At 37.6% G+C, this 17,500-nt stretch overlaps 1 protein-coding gene across 8 annotated transcripts in view; it reads right to left on the reverse strand.

The window, feature by feature from the left end:
* Positions 1–17,500, reverse strand: part of ST3GAL4 (ST3 beta-galactoside alpha-2,3-sialyltransferase 4) — a 722,373-nt gene that overhangs the window by 145,265 nt on the left and 559,608 nt on the right. The window lies entirely within an intron of this gene.

Genomic DNA, 17,500 nt, shown 5'->3' on the forward strand with positions numbered 1-17,500 from the left:
GACTTGACTGTCCCTTTAAGATTAAATAAAGTAGAATAGAGTATCAAAAGGTGCATAAAAAAAAGACAATGCAATATCACTTGCTTTGAATTTGAAACAACACATTTTTTCCCTAATAAATTTCAATATATTCTTTTAAGGGGCACTAACCCCATTTTTTTTCATTAATGATTCAGATAGAGCAGCGATTTTTTAAGCAACTTTCTAATTTACTCCGATTATCAAACTTTCTTTGTTTTCTTGCTATCTTTATTAAAAAAGCAGGAATATAAAGCTTTAGAGCCGGCCCATTTTTGGTTCAGAACCTGGGTTATGCTTGCTTATTGGTTTGCTAAATGTAACCACCAGTAAGCAAGCGCAATCCAGGGTGCTGAACCTAAAATGGTCTGGCTCCTAAGCTTTTAATTCCTGCTTTTTAAATAAAGATAGCAAGAGAACGAAGAAAAATGATAATAGTAGTAAATTAGAAAGTTGCTCAAAATTGCTGCTCTATCTGAATAATGTAAGAATTTTTTTGGGGTTTAGTGTCCCTTTAAATTGAATGGCCCCTGTATCATGTGACAGCCATCTGCGATTCACAGACTCAAACGTATACACTGTAATCTCTTGCACACGCTCAGTAGGAGATTGCACCTGAAAGTGTGCCTATAAAAAGACTTCACAATTGGAAAGTCTCCTCTGCATGCTCTATCTGAATCATGAAAATATTACATTTTGATTTTAATGTCCCTGATTTTTTAATTTGACTTATATTCCCACCCCCCTCACTTTGGCTGTTTACTTGTTAACCCAAATTATTTTTTGGTACTGTAAAATGTTAAAATATTGCTGGAATCATCCTTTTTAATCTCTTGAACATAAGGGACACATCCTCTGCCTCCTCTTCTAACTCAAATACAGAGACTTGCCATTTTGTCTGGCAAGATCTCATCTCAAGAGTCCAATTGGGTATATATGTAGCAGGGTTAGCCTTGAAGAGTCTGCAGAGTGCACTTCTTATTCTCAGAATTGGACAACCCACAATTTTCAGAGGAAATAAAGCAAAATAAATAATAAAAATATATAGCAAAGGTATTTTTTAATAAGTATAAATAACTTTTATATTGCAAACTCGGTTTCCTGTCCCTTCTATACAATAATATGTTGTTGAAGAAAGTTAGAATGAATGTGTTGTGTGAATCGGAAACATAGTTGTGGATACAAATCAGACACTTCTGAATGCAGCTTTATGCAAATAGGAAGGTATCTGTGTAGATTTATGAGATTGGCAGGAACAAGGCATGTATCCAACAGGACCTGGGTGTATTTGTGTGAGTAAGATATGCTGATCTAGGTGTCCTTGTTTAAACTATACATTCATTCAGATTAACAGTGTTCTGGCGAATCTAAAATGAAACTCTGCACATTTATTTTCATATGGAAAATCTAAACATAGGGGGAATATAAATCTACCACCCCCATTTATGGATGGCATAGCCCACCCACTCCAAACCACAAGAAAGTAAGCCCATAATATACGAATAGTATAATTTAGCCTTACTGATTGCTTAAACGGACACTAAACCCACATTTGTCTTTCATGATTCAGATAGAGCATGCCATTTTAAGCAACTTTCTAATTTACTCCTATTATCAATTTTTCTCTTGCTATCTTTATTTGAAAAAGAAGGGATCTAAACTAAGGAGCCAGGCAATTTTTGGTTCAGACCACTGGACAGCATTTTTCCACCAATCAGCAGAGACAACCCAAGTTGTGAACCAAAAATGGTCTGGCTTCTAAACTTACTGTCTTGCTTTTTAAATAAAGATAGCAAGAGCATGAAAAAAATTGATAATATGAGTACATTTTTAACTTGCTTAAAATTGCATGCTCTATCTGAATCATGAAAGATAAAATTTGGGTTCAGTGTCCCTTTAAAGGGATAGGAAAGACAAAATGATACTTTAATGATACAGACAGAACATGCAATTTTTAATTCAATTCTATTATCAAATTTACTTTGCTCTCTTGGGTACCTTTGTTGAAAAGGATATGTACATATGCTCAGCAGCAGCGCACTACTGAAAGCTAGCTGTTGATTGGTGGCTACACACATTTGTCTTTTGTCATTGGCTCACCAGATGTTTTTAGATAGATCCCACAGTAGTGTATTGCTGCTTTGGCGATTTCTTTAATTATGTGTTTAATCCCTTTGCAAGGACTAAACATATAATTAATAATTATGTTACAGTGACGTTAATATGGCCACCGTGTCATTTACAGTTCCTTTTAATTAAAGGATATTAGTAGTGTTTTTAGAGGGACATGAAATCCTATTTTTACCATTATTTAGATAGAGTGCATAACTGAAAAAAAAACTTAAAGTATCAAATTGAGCTTGTTTTCTTTTATCTTTTGTTCAACAACAGGTAGGTATGTTCAGGAATGTGCATGTGCCTGGAACATTCTATGCTTTAACACTTGTGCATTCTGCAAACATTTCTGCCATCTAGATGCCCATCACTTTTCTAAATTGCCTACCTTACAATATTTTATTTCAAGATAAGCCACTAGGCAGTCCTTTAAAATGTTGCTGAGTGCAGGGGAGCGTGCAGGGGAGTGTGCACGGGAGCGTGCAGGGGAGCGTGCAGGGGGTGTGCAGGGGAGCGTCCAGGGGAGTGCGCAGGGGAGCGTTTAGGGGAGCGCGCAGGGGAGCACAGGGGAGTGTGCAGGGGGTCGTGCAGGGGAGCATCCAGGGGAGTATGCAGGGGAGCGTTTAGGGGAGTGCGCAGGGGAGCACAGGGGAGTGTGCAGGGGAGCGTTCAGGGGAGTGTGCAGGGGAGTGTGCAGAGAGTGCACACATATACAAGATTCCAGGTGATGGCTGACACTGCCTGCGCTGTCTAACACAGTAAAGTCAAGCGTTATGGCCATAAAACAGATTTATATACTTTCGCTGTCTGTGCTCAATTTGTCCCAGGGTTTAGAACATCCCAGAGGCAGAACATATTTACATTTTCTGAGATTAGATTTTTTAGTGAAAGATTTTCTGCAGGTCATTTTCAAATGAAATTCAATTTATATTAGATAGTTACACAAAAGCACCACCTCAACTGAAATGTGTTGATTAACTGGAGAATAAAGCAATTTTTTAAGTTTTATAAGATATTGAAGCAGTAGAAAATCTCATTGTAAATTAGCTGCAGAGAAAAAAATAAAAGTTGTATTGTTTTTTTAAATATCTCTTGAATAAAATGGTTTCCTTTGCTCTTGGTCTAATATCACATAATAATGTACTAAAAAGGTGCATTGCTTACAAGAATGTCTTACATTCAGGAGTCACAGCTTTGAAGACCAGGAAAGGTTAGGGGCGAGGTTGTAAAAATCCATGAGAGACCATCCTGCTGTATATTTGACTGTTCTCTTCAAACAGTGCTTTTCTCTGGTTGCACAGTTGAGGAAAATTTACACAGTGCAGTCAGAGCACAGCGCGGTTTGAAGAGAACAGCTTGATGCGGAGCAACAATTCAAATCAGGCCTGGACTGAACGTCGGGTATACCAGGCAAATGCCCGGTAGGTTGTGCGGTAGTTAAGCCCCGCCCACCGCGACCACATTCAACAATTATTTTTTTTGAGAACTGAATTTTTTTTTTTTTAATATGTATAAACGTTTATTATTATTATATGTACCATTATGTATAAAAGTTTGTACACACTTTTTCCAAAGCAATCCATTATAATTCCTAGTTGGCTTCCTTCATGTTTGGTGCCAGTCCGGGCCTAATTAATTTTTACAGTTCCTCCATGTGTCCCATTCTTTCTGCAGACATGCTGCATTTTGTGCAATAACATCTCAGATCGCAGCATGTTCTGCCTTGGGGTAGAATGTTAATTCATCACTTCCCTTTAAGAAATAAATTGTATTTGTATACTATAGCAGATGGAGTAGACATTACGTTCCTTACTTTTAATCTGAAACATTTAACATTTCATTTTTCACAAAAGTCCCCCAATTTTTTATCATAATTAAAATGACAAGTACTGTATGTTCGCATTTTTGTTTCATCGCTGTCATACAGCATGAGTGTCATATGATGAACAAAAACCTTGGAACAATATGCAACTATAAGATCAAAAGATAAATATCCTGTTCTATTCTGCTTCCCAGCAGACTGTATATGGATATCTGAGGATAATGCACAGACAGATCTGTAGAAATAAATAAGCCGTATAAACATCTAGTCTAAAAAAGTATATAAAAAAAACGGAGACTGTGAGCTGGGTGTGTATTTTTGGAATAGACTTGTAACAGTCAATTTTTATATTTTTCATTATGACAAACGTGATTCTCAACTAAGTCTAAAAATCACCGGATTTCGCTATTTCAGGTTTTTCCAGTTCCGGCTTTCAGACCCACTCACCATTAGCTATGACAAGAACAGTTAAAAAGATGAGAAATGCCCCATATATTTTATTAATACAATTAAATTTTATTTAAAAACATACATTATTTTGATTGTTTCTGCTGTAAAAAATGTGCTGTACTTCCTAGAAAGTCCGGCGTTTAGATTCTGTACTTTGTTATGCTGCAAATTGCCTGACCCAGCTTCATATATTGTGATTGCTTAGAGCAGTGCACAAATTCAGTCACTTCTAATTGGCCACAATCAAGGGAGATACACTATATAGGGATTGTGGGAGATGCCCAACAAAAGGGACGTAAAAGTCACATAAAAATGAAACTTTCATGGTTCAGATAAAGCTATTTTTGGAGACTTTTCAATTTGCTGACAAAATGATGATGATTGAAATACTTTTAAAATATTTCCTGTTTCTTTTGAAACAAGGTGCTTAAATATACTATACATCTTTAACAAATGACATTAATGATGAACATTGGAATGTGAAATATTTACAGTGAATACATAGTTAAAGGGATTGTCTAGTCAAAATTAAATGTTTATGATTCAGATAGAGCAGGCAATTTTAAGCAACTTTCTAATTTTGTATTTGTTCTCTTGCTATCTTTATTTGAAAAAGCACAAATAATGCAAGTTTACATTTTCACTTTTCTATCATTTTAAAATGGGAAGAATTTCCTACTTGTCTCCAAAGTGGCAATCAGACTTCTCTTTGGACCAAAAAGTGACTATACTGTAAATACTAAGGCCTTGTACATATTTGCCACTATGTGCCTCAGCTCTCCTCTGGCGAGCAGCAATCTTTAACATTGCACACATGCGCTATTTTTCAATCGCGTGCAACCCCGCCCCCTGCCCGCGCACTGCCTAAAAGGTGGAGAAGAGCGTAGGAAAGCAGCGGTCTGATAACCGCTGCTCAATAAATCCTGACTGCAGGTTCTCTTGTGAGAACCTGCAGTCGAATGTCGGAGAATGGCTTGATAAATCAAGCCCTAAGTGTTATAGCCCTGTATTTCAGGTTTTGCTAAAAACAAAGAAACAAAAAAGAAAAAACACACAGTCCTTTGTAAAAACCTTTATTGAATTTGCTAAAACCAGGGCAGTTTCTAGAGAACCTGGCTTCCAAGATGACATTCCAAAAGGCACCCCTCACACCCATAAAATGCCCAGTGCAACCTCCCCCCTCCTGGACCTTCTATGTCACACTGTTGTTTTAAAGGGATATTAAACAGAGTTCCTTTGGGTGGGGAGTTATCATCATCATTTATTTGTATAGCGCCGCCAAATTCCGTAGCGCTGGCAGTTAAATCAAAGTAAACATAAAAAGAAATAGATTGTTTAAAATAAAACGGCAAACAACTCACTTGATTCCTTGCATAATGAGCACTTTGAAATTATCAGTGTAGCCCCTGTCCTCAGTGTAATAATGGAGCGGACATGTTTGAAACTTAGTTTGCATTCTGACAGGAGTAAAGCTGCTCTGATCTGGGCAGGAGCAAATCCGACTCCCTGTTATTTAGTTTATTCATTTTATAGTAAAACCGCTCATGTAATTTCAGAATTTTAATATCATCAGGCTAAGATAAACCTTCCTGCACAGGCCTTCTGATCCTTGTAGGGCTGTGATAGGAAGTAATGGACACTGCACAAATGTAGAGTAAAAAAGAAATAAAAAGGTAAAATATATTTAAAATGATGAATAATAGATAGTGCAATGATTTCAATTAAGTATAACACACTGCTTAGTGCTTTTTTATTACAAGAATTAAATAAAGTGTTTTAAATCCATTTAAACGAAGCACCCAAGGACATCCACCATTTATGTCATGGAAAGTTTGGATACTTATTCAGCACCAAGACTTGGTAGAGAAGAAGTTTAAAGAAAAAAACATTTTCAGCACAAATTTTAATTTTGTTTTCCCTCCGCTCCTATGTTCCTCTGTCTCCCAAAAATGTCAAAGTAAACCAATCTGCCTGCAATCGCTACTTGTGATGCTTCATCGCAGGCAAAATGTATTATTTTATTGGGGAAGAAAGTAGGATTTGTGGCATTGAAGCCGAGGGCTGAATTAGGCACTCTATACATTAAAGGGAATAGGAATAAAATAGAACACTTTATTAAACATATATACAGTTGTGCTCATAAGTTTACATACCCTGGCAGAATTTTTGATTTCTTGACCATTTTTCAGAGAATATGAATGATAACACAAAAACTTTTCTTTTACTCGTGGTTAGTGTTTGGCTGAAGCCATTTATTATCAATCAACTGTTTTTACTCTTTTTAAATCATAATGACAACAGAAACTACCCAAATGACCCTGATCAAAAGTTTACATACCCTGGTGATTTTGGCCTGATAGCATACACACAAGTTGATAGAAAAGGGTTTGAATGGCTATTAAAGGTAACCATCCTCACCTGTGATCTGTTTACTTGTAATTAATGTGTGTGTATAAAAGGTCAATGAGTTTCTGGACTCCTGACAGACCCTTGCCAGTGCAGCACTGGATGAAAGATGCGTTACTGGATTCTGAGTCATGGGGAACGCAAAAGAATTGTCAAAGGATCTGCGGGAAAAGGTAGTTGAACTGTATAAAACAGGAAAGGGATATAAAAAGATATCCAAGGAATTGAGAACGCAAATATCTAATAAAGAAATGGAAAATGATGGGTTCTGTTGAAACCAAACCACGGTCAGGTAGACCAACTAAAATTTCAGCCACAACTGCCAGGAAAATTGTTCGGGATGCAAAGACAAACCCACAAATAACTTCAGGTGAAATACAGGACATGTGGTGTGGCTGTTTCAAGATGCACAATAAGGAGGCACTTGAAGAAAGATGGGCTGCATGGTCGAGTCGCCAGAAGAAAACCATTACTATGCAAATGCCACAAAGTATCCTGCTTACAATACGCCAAACAGCACAGACACAAGCCTCAAACCTTCTGGCACAGTCATTTGGAGTGATGAAACCAAAATTGAGCTTTTTGGCCACAACCATAAACGCTTCATTTGGAGAAGAGTCAACAAGGCCTATGATGAAAGGTACACCATTCCAACTGTGAAACACGGAGGTGGATCGCTGATGTTTTGGGGATGTGTGAGCAACAAAGGCACAGGAAATTTTGGTCAGAATTGATGGCAAGATGAATGCAGTATGTTATCAAACAGAACGTCTAATTTTCCACTTCTTGATTAGAGTTTGAACACTGCTGATTTGCATGCTCAATCACTTGGATATCTTTATATCCCTTTCCTGTTTCATAGTTCAACTACCTTTTTCCCACAGATCCTTTGACAATTCTTTTGCTTTCCCCATGACTCAGAATACAGAAATGTCAGTGCAGCACTGGATGAAAGATGCAAGGGTCTGTCAGGAGTCCAGAAACTCATTGACCTTTTATACACACACACTAATTACAAGAAAACAGATCACAGGTGAGGATGGTTACCTTTAATAGCCATTCAAACCACTTTGTGTCAACTTGTGTGCATGTTATCAGGCCAAAATCACCAGGGTATGTAAACTTTTGATCAGGGCCATTTAGGTAGTTTGTTGTCATTATGATTTAAAAAGAGTAAACACAGTTGATTGATAATAAATGGCTTCAGCCAAACATATTATTCTCTGAAAAATGGCCAAGAAATCATAAATTCTGCCAGGGTATGTAAACTTATGAGCACAACTGTACTGACATACCAAATTCTATAATTGGAATATTAGAAAGTGGGATTTCCACTACCACTTCTTTAAATTAGTTTACGTCAACAATAAATTAAAACCAAACCTAGGGGCCAACGAGCTAGAGGAAGTAATGTAGATGGAACTGTGAATATGGTAGAGAATGAGAAAGATAAGATTAAGCATTCATCCCAGGTTCAGACAGTCTATGCGCACAAAGGCATCCTCCTGCCTGCGTACTGCTGTGATTGAACACAGTCAGCCGATTTCTAACTCAGTTCCCTATTAAATCTCTTTAACATGCATACATAGATAACTTGTGTACAGGGTGTCATTACCCAAAGGATTAGACAATCGGTAGATTGCAATGCTTATATTCAATCAAAGTATCACATGCATATCAGCTACTTCATGTTTTAACATTCTTGTTTCTATGCTACATGCATACATCGTTCATTTAATTACAAAGTGTCATCAGTCAAATAATTAAACAGTCGGTAGTTTACGATGCGTATATATTCAAGCATCGCCTGCATAACAGCTACTTAATGTTGTAGCAGTGTTGTTACTATATATCAATTAAGGATAAACACTATGTATCTTAAGAGTATCAAATTATATCTCCATTAGCGGTAAACATAACCGCTACATTCGCAAACAAGACACCCTCTGGCCCTGCCCACCGACGCGTTTCGTCACTGTGCATGACTTCGTCAGGACATAGGGCCCAGCGTTATGCTTCTCTTTAAATACCATCTGGTTGCCTAAGTAACCACTTCATGTGTATGCGGAAGTGTTTAACCGCATTGGCAGACCTAATTAGTACTCATGATAGAGCAACGTTCATCCATTCCATATTTGGCCACATTTTTAATACATTACAACTGAATTGTAGCCTTGATCTAAATCTCATCTGATCCATAATGTTAGCTGCACAAGAAGGTTCCATAACAAAAATCTATTTTAATACCCTCTAATTAATATCGATAGATTTGTGACATTATATTTGGGATCAAAACATTTGTATTGCGGCAATAATGGTATGGGTAACAATATATTTACATTCAAGTGAATGTATTCAAAAGCTTACTGTTAAGTGAATACGTAACCTATTTGCTTATAATTGCCTAACATGATGAATATCGTCAAAGGGGAATAATAATGAAGGTACAAATTTTGCATTATCAGTGATCAACTATAGACTTATTTAGGAGGAGATGCTATTATTTAGAGAAAACTTTTGAAAGAGATTGCCATGATAAGCCGCAAAATCTGTCAATTATCTCTCTACTAATATATTATTCTGCATCAAAACCTTGCATATCCACTAAGAAAAAAGAACTAGAGTAGGGTGATATAATTTTTTTATTGCGTCTTTGCACGCAGAAGCACCAAATCGAACAGATTGGTGCTTCTGCGTGCAACCCCCCGGTTAGTTGGATGACCAGGTAAAGCAGACATAGCTTATTACAAATACTGAACCAAGTGATATTGGGCTGAATCCTGAAATCTAGGAGTGTGTGAAATACTGACTGGCAAGGACACTAGAGAAACTGAAGATTTTCAAAGATGGAGATTACTGCCATTGCCTTTCTGCAAATGGTGGCACACAAGCTGGAGAGTCATTTTACCTCTCTTACTAGCATATTACATAATGAGTGGAGCGACACCTCTGAAGAGGAAATAACCCGTGAGTCAGTACTAACCTCTACCTGGCTAGACACAGCAGAGTGCAACAAAACTCTCTATGCCGTCCCAGATGAATCGGTTTCGCTAGATATGCAGCAAGATGATGCCGAAACACAACCTCCAAGGGAAACGCATTCAGTCTACAAGTTGATCTTAGGCTCTTGCTCCAATTTTATATCCAATTTTGGAAAGTTGATCCTGAATCCCCTTGCGGTGCGGCCGATCGTGGGGGGAGCTCAGATCGCGGGTGCTAAATAACAAACAGCCAGACATCCATAGCATCATCGCTATCTATAGGTATACATTCTTGCAAAAACGACATAAGAGATACTACCCTTCTATTTACCTTAATATCTGACCACTACTCCCTAAACATCCAGTTCCCCTTTGGTGAGGTTGTATGGATCACAGGGGACAAATCTGTTTAGGTGTTCCTGACTTGTGGCATAGGTTAATATAGATTATCGTCTGAATATGAGAGGGAGACCAGCTTTCTGTTTTGGACTGCTATCCCACATAATTTCACCTATCATTCACCTAGATTACGAGTTTTGCGTTAGGCTTAAAAAGCAGCATTAGCGAACGCTGCTTTTTAACGCCCGCTGGTATTACGAGTTTTGAAGTTACAGGCTCACCGTTCACTTTTTTGGCCAGACTTGGAAATACCGCAAATCCACTTACGTAAATTGCATATCCTCTTTTTTCAATGGGACTTGCATAGCGCCGGTATTACGAGTCTGCCAAAAAGTGAGCGGTAAACCCTCTCCTGTCAAGACTGGTACCGCATTTTAAAGTCAGTAGTTAAGAGTCTTACACTACAGCGCCGTAGCATAAAACTCTTAACTAAAGTGCTAAAAAGTACATTAACACCCATAAACTACCAATTAACCCCTAAACCGAGGCCCACCCGCATTGCAAACACTTATTTAAAATAAAATTTTTAACCCCTAATCTGCCGAACTGCACCGCCACTATAATAAATATATTAACCCCTAAACCGTCGCACTCCCGCATAGCAAACACTGAATGAAGGTTCCTTTAAATGACGTCATCCAATATGGTGTCCCTTCAATTCCGATTGGCTGATAGAATTCTATCAGCCAATCGGAATTAAGGTAGAAAAAATCCTATTGGCTGATGCAATCAGCCAATAGGATTGAGCTGGCATTCTATTGGCTGATTGGAACAGCCAATAGAATGCCAGCTCAATCGTATTGGCTGATTGGATCAGTCAATAGGATTAAACTTCAATCCTATTGGATCAGCCAATAGGATTTGTTCTACCTTAATTCCGATTGGCTGATAGAATTCCATCAGCCAATCGGAATTGAAGGGACACCATCTTGGATGACGTCATTTAAAGGAACCTTCACTCAGTAGCCGTCGGATGAAGAGGATGCTCCGCGTTGTATGTCTTGAAGATGGACCCGATCCACGCCGGATGAATGAAGATAGAAAATGCTGTCTGAATGAAGACTTCTGCCCGTCTGGAGGATCACTTCGCCCGGCTTGGATGAAGACTTCTCCCGGCTTTGTTGAGGACTTTGGCCCGGTTGGATGAAGACTTCTCCCGGTAAGGTGATCTTCAAGGGGTTAGTGTTAGGTTTTTTTAAGGGGGTATTGGGTGGGTTTTAGAGTAGGGTTGGTTGTGTTGGTTTTAATGTTGGGGGGGGGGGATTTGTAATTTTTTTTTACAGGTAAAAGAGCTGATTACTTTAGGGCAATGCCCCGCAAAAGGCCCTTTTAAGGGCTATTTGTAATTTAGTGTAGGGTAGGGTTTTTTTTTTTATTTTGAGGGGGCTTTCTTTATTTTGTTAGGGAGATTAGATTAGGTGTAATTAGTTTAAAAATCTTGTAATTTGTTTATTATTTTCTGTAATTTAGTGTGTTTTTTGTACTAATTTTATTTAATTGTATTTAATTTAGGGAATTAATTTAATTATAGTGTAGTGTTAGGTGTTCGTGTAACTTAGGTTAGGTTTTATTTTACAGGTAAACTTGTCTTTATTTTAGCTAGGTAGTTATTAAATAGTTAATCACTATTTAGTAACTATTCTACCTAGTTAAAATAAATACAATCTTGCCTGTAAAATAAAAATAAACCCTAAGATAGCTACAATGTAACTATTAGTTATTTTGTAGCTAGTTTAGGGTTTATTTTATAGGTAAGTATTTAGTTTTAAATAGGAATAATTTAGTTAATGATAGGAATTTTATTTAGATTTATTTAAATTATATTTAAGTTAGGGGGGTTAGGGTTATACTTAGGTTTAGGGGTTAATAAATTTAGAATAGTGGCGGCAACGTTGGGGACGTCAGATTAGGGGTTAATAAATATAATGTAGGTGGCGGCGATGTCTGGAGCGGCAGATTAGAGGTTAATAAGTGTAAGATTAGGGGTGTTTAGACTCGGAGTTCATGTTAGGGTGTTAGGTGTAGACATAACTTGTATTTCCCCATAGGAATCAATGGGGCTGCGTTACTGAGTTTTACGCTGCTTTTTTGCAGGTGTTAAGACTTTTTTTCAGCCAGCTCTCCCCGTTGATTCCTATGGGGAAATCGTGCCCGAGCATGCACAACCAGCTCACCGCTAACGTAAGCAGCGCTGGTATTGGAGTGAGATGTGGAGCAAAATTTTGCTCAACACTCACTTTTTGTCTGTTAACGCCGGGTTTGTAAAAACCCGTAATACCAGCGATGTCTGTAAGTGAGCAGTGAGCATAAACTGCTCGTTAGCACTGCATAGCCTCTAACGCAAAACTCGTAATCTAGCCGATTGTTAATGTTATATTTGTAGTTGATATGTACAACCAAGGTACCATTTTTCTTTATTTAATTTTTTTTATTATATATACGCAGGAGAGATCCAAAATGTCTATCTTTTTTTAGCGTATAGGCTAATAAGAGTTCCTGCAATAAGACAGTTAAACTACTTCTAATTATATTTTGGGGGTATGCGCCAGAGTGCATTACTTATACTTGTTTATTAACCTTCACTTACAAGTTATTCTAAGATCATATTTTCCCGTCTCTAGTTGCTGTTATGTGTTCCAATATACACTGTTTTATGCTTACAAGAGTTTTTCACTGTATTAGTTATAGGCATGTTTGTTATTATCTTGTTTCCTTTCTCAAACAAAGGGGCATTGTGTTGTAGATTCTCTTTAAAGGGACATTATACACTTATTTTTTCTTTGCATACAGCCCATACAGTTTTTTTTTTTTTAAATGTATAGTTTTGCTTATTTTTAAATAACATTGCTCTGATTTTCAGACTCCTAACCAAGCCCCAAAGTTTTATGAGAAAATCATCAGCTACCTACTCCAGCTTGCTCCTGTTTGTGTAAAGGGTCTTTTCATATGCAAAAGAAGGGGGAGGGGGGAGTGTCTTTCCGGCTACCTTTTCAACAGAGCTAAACTGAGAGCTTATAAGTAAGTTTTTATTTTTTATACTGGATTTTTATATCAGTATCTGTGCATCTTATTCTTTATAGTAGTGTCTATTACATGCAGTTATATGAAAATGAGTGTATACTGTCCCTTTAAAGGGACAGTACACTGTAAAATTGTTTTTCCATAAATGTATTTTAAATGACTTGTTATATCAACTGCAGAGTATAAAATATTTGAGAAATTGCGTTTTCGGGTTTGTTTGTGTATCTGAAGTAGCTGGTTTTGTGCTTTGAAACCACTGCCTATTACAATGGGTTGAGCTTCAGGTAATATCAGATCTCATTATGTTATCACTTTCATGTACACAGACTTGCTTCCTTATCTTATATTTGTCTGGAACACCAAAGCTCAATACATAGAGAGAACAATGGAAAATTATCATTTTATTACTTAACTATCATGCCCCCCACTGAGGGTGTAATCTCTTCTGCTGACTGTGTTTACTTAGGCTTGTCAATAGTGTATACGCCAGTATCAAAACTTTCAGTATAGGTTGGGAAACCACAAGCTAAATCAGCTATTTCAAATGCTGAAATATGAGTAAAGGAGCTACTTGCAACCAATTTAATACACTCTAGCAGGTAAAAGGATCATTGGGAATAATTTAAAGGGGAGAAAGTTTTTGGGTGAACTGTCCCTTTAAGTCTGAGTAGGTGATGTCACATAAGTCACACTGCTGCAGGGATTCCTTTGGATACCATGCTCACCACGCTCAGAGTTTTAGGAGTAATATAACTAAATAAGTGTTTACACTGCTCCCTGCTATATATCTTAATATGTAAAGTAGATAGGGAGGAGAGAGGAACACAATGGTATTTAATCTATGTCCTCATCAGAGGGTCAAGTAATTGTATATAATTTATATTTTAATATTTTTTATTTTAATATATTTTAATAGTTGGTCACTTTTATATTCCTAACATATCTATTAGTCATTGGGCATAGGGCCCATGTATGTACATATGGCAAAGCCTACCTACTCATAATAGTGTCCAACATGACTTCACCCCCTCAAAGTAACTGCTTAGACATCTCTTAGACAACTGCCCTATTAGCTTAAGCCCTAGATAACTGCCCTACTTCCCAAACTCATCTCCCCACATATTAGCCAACATTACAACATCTAATTAAAGTCAGTCTCAGTCTAACAGTCAAGGATCTTTCCCTTTTAGGTTAGACTTTTAGCCCATGCACTTGCAACTTTTACTTCAGAAGCTTAGGTCTATGAGAATTACTCTATTTTCTTTTATATATTCTTTCTAATTTTATTCATATACTTCTATCCTAGTACTAACTTTCTGTTTTAGCTATTTACAGACATCTAAAGTGAGATGCACTTCCCCTGGCATTTATATTTCAGAATCCCTAAGATCTTACCCTTGTCAGAACACAAAAGCTAGCATATTCCCCTCTGTTTTTCCCCCCTTTAATATATGCATTTAGTATCGCTAATTAGAAACTGCTCCACATTCTACACACTAAGCTACACTAATATCTCCGCCCCCCATATGCTAACATGAGCTCCTGGAGGTGGCAAGTAATAGACCAGATTAAAATGCCCAGGATGGGGGGAGATAGGGAATTATTATTAAAGAGAAGGGAGTTATATTGGATTTTCATGTTGAATGCCCTTAGACCACTGGGCATGAACAAGGGCATGTCTGTTTACATGTAACATCTGTATATGTGATTTGCTTTTAAAAGATTCTATTATAAAATTTATGGTATAGTCACTAGGTACCACTAGATGGTGCAATTTTTATAAGTAGGTTTGTGCACAGGTATAGTGTTGCAGGTAATTAAGAAACTTGTTGGCTCTATGTGGCTTTATAAATGTGTTCAATTTGAAGCATACGTTATAGCATGAATAAGGGTGTATAGCCCGAAATGTTGCTGTTCTTTTTGGACCTCCACCTTGTAAATAAAGTGAGTTATACTTTTATGTGCTGTGGGACTTTGTGTTCTTTAAAAGAAGTAGAATCTCAAAACAGAGATCCTAATAGGGGGCGCACAATATCAAATAGCAACCCAAAAATGTATATAACAATGAATATGCAAATATGAATATAAAGATAAAAATATAAAATATATATATATATATATATATAGAACCATATAGTCCCTTTTGAGGCACAAGGTCCCAGGTAGATCCAAATCAAGGATATAGCGATGGATCCATTCAGCAAAACAGATCAAATCAGTAGAGCTGCTCTCTCCTCACATCAAAATGGACTGACGTCTAGAAGGAAAAAAAGAAAGAAACACAAGCGCCTCTCTTTTTTTCCTTTTTTCCTTCTAGACTTTGTGTTCTTTTATGCAGTATTTGAGGCTTGCAGTGGGTCTCCTGCCTTGCACATTATAAAAGGACTGATTGCTGTTTCCTATTGTTTGGTTTTGTGCATTTATCTCACTGCTGGGAATACGTGCAATTATCCTGATATGGAGAATATACAAGAGGTGGAGGAGTCCAATATTTTCACATATACTGATGTGGAAGCAGCAAGGATTACTACCCTAATTAGGGGCTCAAGAGATTTCCTAAAATCATTACCTGTGGAAGATTCAAGTAAAAATGATGTGAGGATGATGAAAAGGTCTGCTGCTTGGGATCTACATGCTATTACCTTGGCAGAGTATTTTAGAGTTAAAAGAATACCGAGAGGCCTAAGAATGAGCACCAGACCTACCCTCTTGAAACATAATAAGGACTACTGCGACAAATTTGAAAAGATTTTAAATAAATGCTCCTATGACTTAATTGTGCTTACGGTTGAATTCCTGCAGAAGGAGATTGAAGCTCAACAACAGCTGATTGGAGAGACCAAAGATGAGCTGAAAAAAATTGGTCAGTTAGTGCATACAATAAAATAATTAAAGACACAGATGAAATTATCACAGCCCTAAAAACGGAACTTCAAGAAGGGAAGAAGAAAAAGTTTGCTCGTGATGAGCTGGATTACTCACAGGGAAGAGTTTAGCGGTGGCGCAGTGCCGATACCAGAAGTTGGAATGATGTCACTTCCGGTCACCGCAGGAGGCGAGAAGACAGGAAACCTTGTCATGGCGCCGAGTCACCAAGTGATACCGGTTCTTCTGGCGAGTCTTTTTCTGACAGCACCAACACAGGAGGCGACACCGTGGGGGCCGTAAGCACTGGATGAGCCAGCAACAGCAGGGAGCCACAAGAAGAGGGGGTCTTCACACTCCGAGATGAACGCCCGCAATTGGCGACAGTAGGAGAGGAGGTAAAGGATCAACAGGCATTAGTTATTAATGCCTCACAGGTAGAACTGAGGCCTTACAAACTGCAATTGCTTGAGAGGGGGTTATCATTTTGCCCCATGTCAAAGACTGATTTATTTGAGCTGGAAAAGGACTTGCATTGTTTTTGCAGGACTTTAAAGATTGAAAAGTTTATTTGTTGATTCTGTAATGAGTACTAATGTGCAAAGTGATAAGTATATATAATCCTAGATTTACGGCTAAAGAGGTGGGACTTAGAAATAAGAGCAAATTTATGCCACCCCACAACAATGAATCTCTTGAGACATTTATCAAATTAATGTTTAAAGAATTTGAAGTAACAAAACATTGGTTGTGCCAACAATCTATTAAGATGAATGTTGCTCTATAATAAGTACTAATTAGGTCTGCCAATGCGGTTAAACACTTCCGCATACACATGAAGTGGTTAATTAGGCAACCAGATGGTATTTAAAGAGAAGCGTAAGGCTGGGCCAGCCCTATGCCCTGACAAAGTCACACACACTGACGAAATGCATCGGTGGGCGGGGCCAGAGGGTGTCTTGTTTGTGAATGTAGCGGTTATGTTTACCGCTAATGGAGATATAATTTGATACTCTTAAGATACATAGTGTTTATCCTTAATTGATATATACGCATCGCAAACTACCGACTGTTTAATTATTTGACTGATGACACTTTGTAATTAAATGAATGATGTATGCATGTAGCATAGAAACAAGAATGTTAAAACATGAAGTAGCTGATATGCATGTGATACTTTGATTGAATATAAGCATTGCAATCTACCGATTGTCTAATCCTTTGGGTAAAACACCCTGTACACAAGTGATCTATGTATGCATGTTAAAGAGATTTAATAGGGAACGGAGCTAGAAATCGGCTGACTGTGTTCAATCAGAGCAGTACGCAGGCAGGAGGATGCCTTTGTGCGCATAGACTGTCTGAACCTGGGATGAATGCTTAATGTTATCTCTCTCATTCTCTACCATATTCACAGTTCCAT

Source organism: Bombina bombina, chromosome 8 (genome assembly GCF_027579735.1).
Source record: "Bombina bombina isolate aBomBom1 chromosome 8, aBomBom1.pri, whole genome shotgun sequence".
NCBI lineage: Eukaryota > Metazoa > Chordata > Amphibia > Anura > Bombinatoridae > Bombina > Bombina bombina.